The following is a 9,672-nucleotide window of genomic DNA, read 5'->3' on the forward strand; positions in this document are numbered from 1 at the left end:
CTGTTATCCAGAAAATTAAATTAACTGAAAGGTAACCAATGTTCTGCTGGGATAGATACAACTATCAAAATGATTCTTGATGGAATTTTAAATCAGTCAATCAGCATTCTGTATGGCATTTTAGTAAATACTGAGACATTCTCAAAGATGAACCAACATATTGAGATGCTGATGATAATAATGATGAGAAGTGTGCTGCTCTAGTGCAAAGAATAGCATATTTGGTGTCAGGGGAACTTGGGGTCAAAGCCCAGCTCTGTCATGGGTAAGGTATTGAAACTTTCTTTTTCTTCATAAAATAAAATGAATGACTTTTGAGATCTCTTCCACTTATGTTTATGAGCTTCTGCTAATGATTTACATTTACATAGCACTTCATGGTTTCAAAGAATTTTTTCTTTAACCTTCCATTTTTATTCTGTGATCCTCAGTATTACCCTAGAAGGTAGAGAGTGTAGGTCCACCATTACTCTCCATACTTCACAGGTAAGGAAATAGTAGTTCAAGCAAAATGAACTGACTTAGTCATACAGCTTATACAGTTATCCTTTCCACATGTCTGTTTTGATATATAGCATAAGAAATTAAATGGAAATTTGGGGGGGGGGTTGCAGAAGTTGCAGATGACATGCAAAGGCCAGCAAACAACACACAAAAAGTTTAGAAATTCAGAAATGCATAAATTATATGCATAGCAATGTATAATATCAATTATATATCTGTATATATATGTATATTTTAATATCATGCTAATTCAGACTTTTCTGATATGAAGGGAAGAGCTTATTTGGGGGATTTTCCAGATGGCAAGCTAGTATGTGGTAGGACTGGATAACTGTGGAAGTGATAACTGCACATGGTAATATTGAAGGATCTTGATTCTAAAGTCTAGGCTCTTCAAACTGTTCAATTTATCTTCACTGACAATTTAGCACCAGAGTACCAAACCACTATTGTAAGGTCCAGAAGTGGCTAAAGCAGAGAGAGGGAATAAAATTATATAGAAAGGATAATTTTGATCCTCAATAGATCCATGCTAGAAGAACATAATTAATCACTACCTAATGTCCCACCCTTGGATTTATATGCCCTGATTTAGAAACACTTGCCCTCATTTGGCTCCATTTTGATCAGGAGCACAAAAAGGTCACAACTAAATTGGTTATTTACAATTTATCCTGAATATAGTTTGCTTGTATATAGATGTTTGCATGTTGTCTCCATTAGATTATGGACTTGTTGAGAGGAGACACTGTCTTTTACTTTTCTTTATATCTTTGCCAGTGCTTATCACAGAGCCTAGACCATAGTGGAAACTTAATAAAAGCTTATTGAATCAAGGAGATAACATAAACATATAATACCTTATACAAAGAATAAAAAAGTAGAATTCTATGATGAATTGCACAAGATCCTCATTCTTTCTACCATCTCTGTGTCTTCATAAAATTTGGAGACATTTTTAATCACAAATATTCAAATAGACTATTTGTACCCAATTCATGGTAGATTCTTCTGAAGACAAGTTAGACTGATTAGTCTGTTGTCAGATGCACTGTACCTTGATCCCAACATCATGATATCATTGGTACTCTTCTAGTATGAAGGATGAACAACCACTCCTACATAATTAGTACTCCTACTCTCCTTTTTGTCTTTAAAATATCTTGTTTCCTTCAAGTCTCAGTTCAAATACTACCTAAATGAAATTTTTAAGTAGTGATTGAGTTGAGTCTTGAAGGAAACAAGCTTGATTCTCTCAGTTTTTAATGACCCTCCTCCCAAAATGATCATTATTTTTTTAGATTTTTTTCAAGGCAATGGGGTTAAGTGGCTTGCCCAAGGCCACACAGCTAGGTAATTATTAAGTGTCTAAGGTCGGATTTGAACCCAGGTACTCATGACTCCAAGGCCAGTGCTCTATTCACTGTGCCACCTAGCCGCCCCAAAAATGATAATTTTTAACATTCACATGTACATATTTAATATAGATAAGCACATGTATCAATGAACACACATCTATATACATTTAGGTCAGCTAGATGGCATAGTGGAAAGAGCACTAGCCTTGGAGTCAAGAGGATGGGAGTTTGAATCCAGCCTCAGACTCTTGACTCTTACTACTGTGTGACCTTGGGTAAGTCACTTAGCCCTAATTGTCTTGCATCCAGGGCCATCTCCAGTCATCTTGATTCATATCTGGTTACTGGACCTAGATGACTCTGGAGGAGAAAATAAGGTTGGTGACTAAGTATAGTATCCTGCTCACTCAAATTCAATTCATGTGCTTGTCATGGCATCACCTTCCTGATGTTATTGTCATCTTCAAAAATAAAGTACAGACATTATCAGCATTATTATTATACACATTTATGTACATGTTATGTCTCCTAACAAAATGTGAGCCCGTGGAGGACAGGGATTACTTCAGTTTTTGTCTTTGTATTCCCAGGGTCTACTGTTGTGCCTACATTACCACTTAATAAATTTTTATCAATTGATTGTTTTCCAATCTATAAAAGCATATGCCTTTTTGTTTACCTGGGTTTTTGAGAAATCCATCTGTTTGGTTTTAGCATCTACTAACTTAATTGAATACTTGGATTAATATGAAATAAGTCATAGGAAAACTAAATTATGTATTTGAAAAAATGTGATGAGAAAGATAAAGCACATTTTAAAATATGCCAAATACTTAATTTTGAATTATTTTTAAGTGCTACAAAAATAAACAACTTTTGCCTTCCCACACCAAAGGAATTATATATGTGAACAATTTTCTCCAGAAGCTGGTTATCTCTTAGGAGGTGTATTTCTTTTTTTTACCAAAAAAAAATTACAAATTTACTGCAACTATTTTTGTAAAAAGAGGTGGCTGTCAATTGCATCTTACCTTACAGATTTTTTTTAAAGCTAACATGGGGCAATTAGGTGGCACAATAGACAGAACACTGACCCTGGCATCAGGACCGAGTTCAAATTTAGACTCAGACACTTGACAGCTGTGTGATCCTGAACAAGTCACATAACCCCAATTACCTTGCAAAAAAAACACAAAATTTTTTTTTCAAAAGGTCACACAATTTGCCTCCTCAAAAATAAAGGATATATTTTTCTTAAATATTGATATCTTTTGTTTTTTATCACCCTAATTGCCCTACATAGCACATCTGATCTCCATCAAGACATATTTGTTTTAAGAAATGGGGAAAAAAAATCAAAAAGTTCAATTTTTTTGGATATGACATATCCAACACAGGAATCAAATCTGTCTATTTATGTAGCATTTCACATCCATAGTCTCCCATCACTTTAGAGAGGGGAAGGAGACATATTCACATACCTGTTCTTCAATGCCAGGCTTGATCATTATATAACATTCAGCTTTTAATTTGGTAGTGACTTCTTTACATTTACATTGTTGTAGCCACTGTGTGTTCCACTTCCCTGGTTCTCCTTAGTACACTCTGCATCAGTCTATATGTCTTCCATTCTTCGTCACCATTTCTTACAATCTGGTAATATGGTATAAAACTTATATATTATCATATATTTAGCTATTGCTTGATATATAGATTTCTAAATTTTCCAGGATTTTGCTCTTACAAAAATGCTGTTATAAATATTTTGCTAAATATTTGGACTTTCTGTTCTCTCTTCTACTTCAGTATATTTGCTGAGGCATGGGATCTCTGGGTCAAAGGATATGAACATTTTAATTATATTCTTAATTGTGAATTGTTCAAAAATGGTTGTATTTAAGTATAATTGCATCAATAATATATTAGTACACCTGACTTTTGACAAACCTATTCAATATCAATTAATCCTATCTTTCATCATCTCTCCCAATTTACTGGGTATGGAATGAAACCTCACAATTATTATGATAGTATTAGTCATTTGGTTCATTCTTTCATTTGATTGTTAATAGTTTATAATTCTTATGCTGAAAATTGTTTTTGCATATCCTCTGTCTTCTTATCACAATAAATTCCTTATCACAAATAGGTATATATTTGTTTATGTAATATATACAAGTTGTATAGCATCTTTTCCTGATATGTATTTATACATATATGTGTGTGTATGTGTATATGTTCTAGTTTCCAAGGTTCCTTAGAGCCTTTATCAGAGGTACATAGGAAATTATAGACATAAACAGAGGAAAAATGAATGAAAATTAATTAAACGGCATTTATTATATATATGTGTGTGTGTGTGTATATATATATATATATATGTACTGTGTGTAGTTGTTTAGTTGTCATGTCTAAGTCTTTTTGACCCTTTTCTTAAAAAGGAAAACCCTAAAAAGAGAACCCTAGTTCTCTTGTCAAAGATACTAGAGTGGCGTGCCATTTCCTTCTCTAGCTTATTTTACAGATGAGGAAACTGAGTCAGAGTTCATCTATCCACTACACCACCTAACTGCTCTACTATATCTCACTTTGAATCAAGTTTTATACTGAGTCAAGAAGAAGAAAAGAGAAAAATTTAGTCCTGCTTTCAAGGAGCTACCATTCTGATTAAAGAGAGAACTCTGAGACTTATACAAGCTTACTTGTAAAGCATATTGAAAGATGCTCAGATTCAGATGTTTTATTAGCAAATCAACTGGTAGTACCAAAGCTTCAGGAGGATATAATGGTAAAGAATATGAAAATGTCCAGAGGACTAAGAGCAAAACAGAAGGTGAAGCCCAGTTCTCTTTCACAAATTGTAGTTGGTAATTCCCAGATCACCCAATAAATGTGATCTCCCCTACTGATCATTCATCCCATTCCTCTGCCCCATAAAGTCTTAGGGTGAAGAAAGGAATGGACTAAAAAAGCAATCAATTGGGATGGAGCACTGAACCTAGAATCAGAAATCTCTGAGTTCAAAGAAAGCCTCTGCTCCTTCTCCTATCACCCTGGACAAGTCACTTACTCTTTGCCTCAGTTTCCTCAACTGTAGAATGGAAATTGTAATGATTACCAACCTCACAGGGCTATTGTGAGAATCAAATGAATAATTTTTTGTAAAGTGCCTATTATAAAGTAGGAGTTTAACAAATACTGACTTCATACCTTCATTGTTGTCAAGTTTTTCCTACTCAGCAACCTTAGACAAGGATATAAGACAGACAATGAATGGGAAAATAACTACTTTTTGAGAAAAATTTGTACTATGAGAAAGTATTTTACAAACAGATGTTTGGAAGTGTTTCCCATCATTATGTGATTTTGCTACTGAAAATGATCTAAGTTATATCATCCATAAAAACTCTCACATCTATGCAAATTAAAAACTTTGAAATAAAATTTTCTAAACAGTTCTTAAATTTTTCCAAATAAAAATTTTCAGTGGGTTTTGAATATCTTTTAAAAAATACAGAAATCAACACTTTTAGATTCATTTGCAAGAGTAACTTAAGGACAAGAGAAAAGATTAATATTCACAAATGAATAATAACACATTTATTAAATATTTACCATGTTCCAGGCATAAGTTTTAGATATACAAATACAAGTAAACAAGACATGTCCTTCCCTCAAAGAGACTATATTTTAATGAATGAAGATAACACAAAAAGGTAATAGAGAAGTAAGGATTGGGGGTTTAGAAATGATTTTAAAATGACCAGGAAGTGACTCTGAAGTATGGTTCTCAACAAAGTAAAGTAATCCAAGGGGAAAGAGCAAGCAGTACTAATGGGAAAAGATTAATAAGAACACCTCAAATGACAGCTTCACAATCTGAAAGCAGAAAATTTTCTAGGAAAATTTCAGTGAAAACTATTACCTAATTGTTCAGTGGTATTGAAAATTGACTATCATGAATAGACAAATACAGTCAATCAAACACTTCCTCTGTTGGAGCTACATATTGTTATGAGGTATCTTGATTATTATGGCAACCACTGAAACCATGATAAACTGCACTTAGAATGCCTGCCTGAATATAATTTGTAATTAAGTATATTTAACTATATAGATATATATTTAGATGCTCAATTCTAATTTATTAAAAATATTTTTATTGAAAGGGTTAAAGATATTTAGGGGTGACCACTTTAAGTAATAGAAAGTCACTGAAGATTTTTGAACATAGATATAACAGAAGATAAGTGGTATCCTCAGAATAATGACTTGGTTCTTATGTAAATAAGAACCAATAGGGAAGTCTCAAAGTGGAGGAACTCATATGCAGGTTATTAAAATAGTCCAAGTGAGAATTAATGAACTAGGAAAAATAACTAGAAGGGAACATACATGAGAAGTGTTGTGTAAGTAAAATCAATGATTTGGAAATTGCCTGGAGTGAGAGGGAAAAAAATCAAGGATAACTCCAAAGATAAACTCCAAGTTTTCAAACCTAGGTATCTGAGAGGATGGTGGTATCCTCATCAGAAATCAAGTTTGGAGAAATGGGTAATTTGTAAGTAAACTCAATGAGCAATGGTTTGACTATATTGAGGTCAAGAGACTAATGAGACATCCAACTAGAGTTAGTCAATTGTGTATATAGGACCTGATTTCAGGAAACAGCTTAATAATGGAAATATAGATTTGGAAGTCATGTAATATAAAAATGATCACTGAAGTCATTAGAGTTCATAAGCTCACAAACGAGAGTAGAAAGAAGAGAAGGGGACACAGGATGAAGGGAAGAAAGTTACCCATGTTTTCCTTCAATTGGGGAAAGCTCCTAAAGTTTCTCTCCTGCAAATAACAGTAATTTTGGTTTTAGATATTTACTTTGCATCATATTTTAAAAAAGTAGCCCTTCAAAGTTATTCTTTTGAGGAGGTTTTTTTTTTAGCATAAATGAGTTTATTACTTCATCTAAGATTTTTTTTTTGGTTTAAGCAATTCTTATTAAAATATGATCATGCCCTAATGGATGACTCTATAAAATTATTATTCATGTTTTTTTTTTCAAAGACCAATGGCATCATGAGGTGATGTCTTGACTTGGTCCTGAATTAAATTTAAGTGAGGCAGAGTTGTGTAAAAGTCATCAACCTTATTCTCTCTTTCAGAGTCATCAAAGTCTAGTGGTAGGACAAAAGGGAAGACAACTGCCAATGGCCTGGGATGCGAAGGGTGTCCTTGGCATCCCTGATATCTGACAAAGCTCTAAGCATCCCACAGCATCTGCTTCAATTGCCTTCTTATATGTTAAAACAAACTGTTTTCACCCACCCACTCTCCTGGGGAAAGTCTTCACATGTTTGGGGACACATTTTCTGAAATCATTGAAGAGTTTGAGGTTCATTAGTTACCCTCAACTTAGTTTAGTCCATTTGCCAAAACTGTTTACAGGTTAGCATACTGTGAAGGCTACAGTTTCTTGGACCCACAAGTGAGATTGGGTGAAAATAGACATCAAAGGTGAATTTTCAAATTTAAGCAAGCTCTAACATCAGATGTGTTAATTCTCCCTGAAAAATTCCATACACCCCTATAGAAAATAGAATTATCATGAAGATGATATATGTACACATAAATGATACTATGAGAATACAAAAGTTTTTGAGGACAATTTTATAGCTTATCACATATTTACAGTCATTCAATTGAGTAAAAGTAGAATATAAGATCCTGTTGAATTTGTTTATTGCTAACAAAAAAGGCATAGATGAAAAAGTAGCTTTAATGTCTTTCTTCTATAGTAATGAAAGAGAATGTCTAGCACAAAAACTATAAAATACAAATAATAGAAGGATTCCCAATAGATGACTAGTTCTCTAGAAATTTTTATTTGCAGATGACCTTCTTTTGATTACAATTCCCAGAATTCAGTGTCTCCTAAATGAGAATTACAGCCACTCACAAGATTTTATCTAACAATCCACTCACACAATAAACATATTTTAAAAAGAAATCAAATTAATAAATATGTTTATTACCATGACTACAATATGTAGTTAAGCAGTTCATCAAGTTAGTTCATCAGTACATACATTTTGGACAAGATTTGTAGATGGAAAATGAATAGGTACCAGAATTAAATAGGAGAAAGATAGTGGGCTATATTGTAGTTGGAAAATGTATGGCACATTTAATGATCCCAAGCCTTTCCTTCACACAGACACACACACACACACACACACACACACACACACACACACACACACATATAAAACCATCTAAATGCCACTATTCTGATAATGTTATCTGGATGTAAACTAGAACACCACAATCTCAGAAGAATCAAATCACAGGTGATCCAAAGTACAATGGAGAAATGTTTTGTGAAAGTAAGTTACCTGCAGCTTACTATGAATGATGATTTATATTTATGCACAAGAGTAATATTAAGGATGGAAGTTTGGGATTGCCCCTCAGATTTCCTTGATGAAGGGAATTCCCAGGTAAGGAAATGCAATACAATGCAAACTAACACTTTCTCTTCCACCTAGAAAAGTTGGAGGTTAAGTGACTCATCCATAGTCACTTATCAAAAATGAATCTTGAATTCAGGTTTTCTTGACTGGTTCTCTATCTGTTATGCCACGCTGCTTCTTGACAATAAGAATATTGTCCAAGGGAATATATAATTAGATATTAGAAATCAAATGATCATGTTAAGAAGAGCAAAAGATAACTGATGGACAGATAGAAAGTCCCTGAAGAAAGCCTCCAGTATCTCAGACTTTCTAAAGAGGCTATATAGAAAGACATAGATAACAGTTGAACAGAATTAGAAGGCATGGATAAGTCGTGATTTGAACTGATGGAGGAAGGAATCACATTTATGAAATCATGGCTTTACCAAAGGATTAATGTGTGATATTCTATATTGAGTTTAGTAAAACTGCCTGAAATACCATGTCTAGAATTTCCCAAAGGAATAAGCTCAGTATCCTATTTAACAAAGTGGATATTTCTCTGCTTGATTAAATATTTAACTCTCTCTGTAGTCCCACTTTTTAAAAAAAATAGTACTCTTTGGAAAAATCAGATTCCGGTTGAGTTTAAAGAGCATGACAGCGATGGCCATTTCTTAAATCATCAAAATACAGTGCATTGATATGTAAAATGCATAGAAGATGATAAGAATAAATTTAAAACAGTTTTTAACACAAAGAAACAGCTTAACTTTGACAAGATATTTTAATTTATTTCTCTATATAACTATTATGGTCTTTTATGTCAAAGACCATGACCTCTGAAACTGGTGCATGCTAATTGTTCTCATTTACATAGTACTTTAAGTTTTACAAAGTATATCCTAAGTATTATTTAAAGGAAAGGGGTAAGGTATGTTAGAAAACTTCAAACAAGAAACTGACAGCTGAGTCCAAGAGTATTTGTGTCATCATTATCTAACTATCCTGATCTATGCTATTTCAATCCCTCCCCTGCTTGTCCCTGTAAGCCTCATTATACAATGTAAGTATTACCCCTATGAGCATTACCCAGGAGACTTATATACAATACCAGAATTATTCCCTAGATGTCCTCTTAAGCTATAGAATGCTACTGAAAGTCAGGAAGAATATGCACAAAAGGAAGAGAATACAGACTTCCAAAGACCACTATAACCTTACCAGTTCAGTTTTGTCAGAAACCCATTCTACCTGCCAGTCACACTTACATTGATTTTTATCTGCTGCCCCATTATGATCAAAACCATAAGCTTCCCCAAAACCAGACTATCTTTAAAAAGGCCATAATTAAT

The sequence above is a fragment of the Macrotis lagotis genome, chromosome X (genome assembly GCF_037893015.1).
Source record: "Macrotis lagotis isolate mMagLag1 chromosome X, bilby.v1.9.chrom.fasta, whole genome shotgun sequence".
Lineage (NCBI taxonomy): Eukaryota > Metazoa > Chordata > Mammalia > Peramelemorphia > Peramelidae > Macrotis > Macrotis lagotis.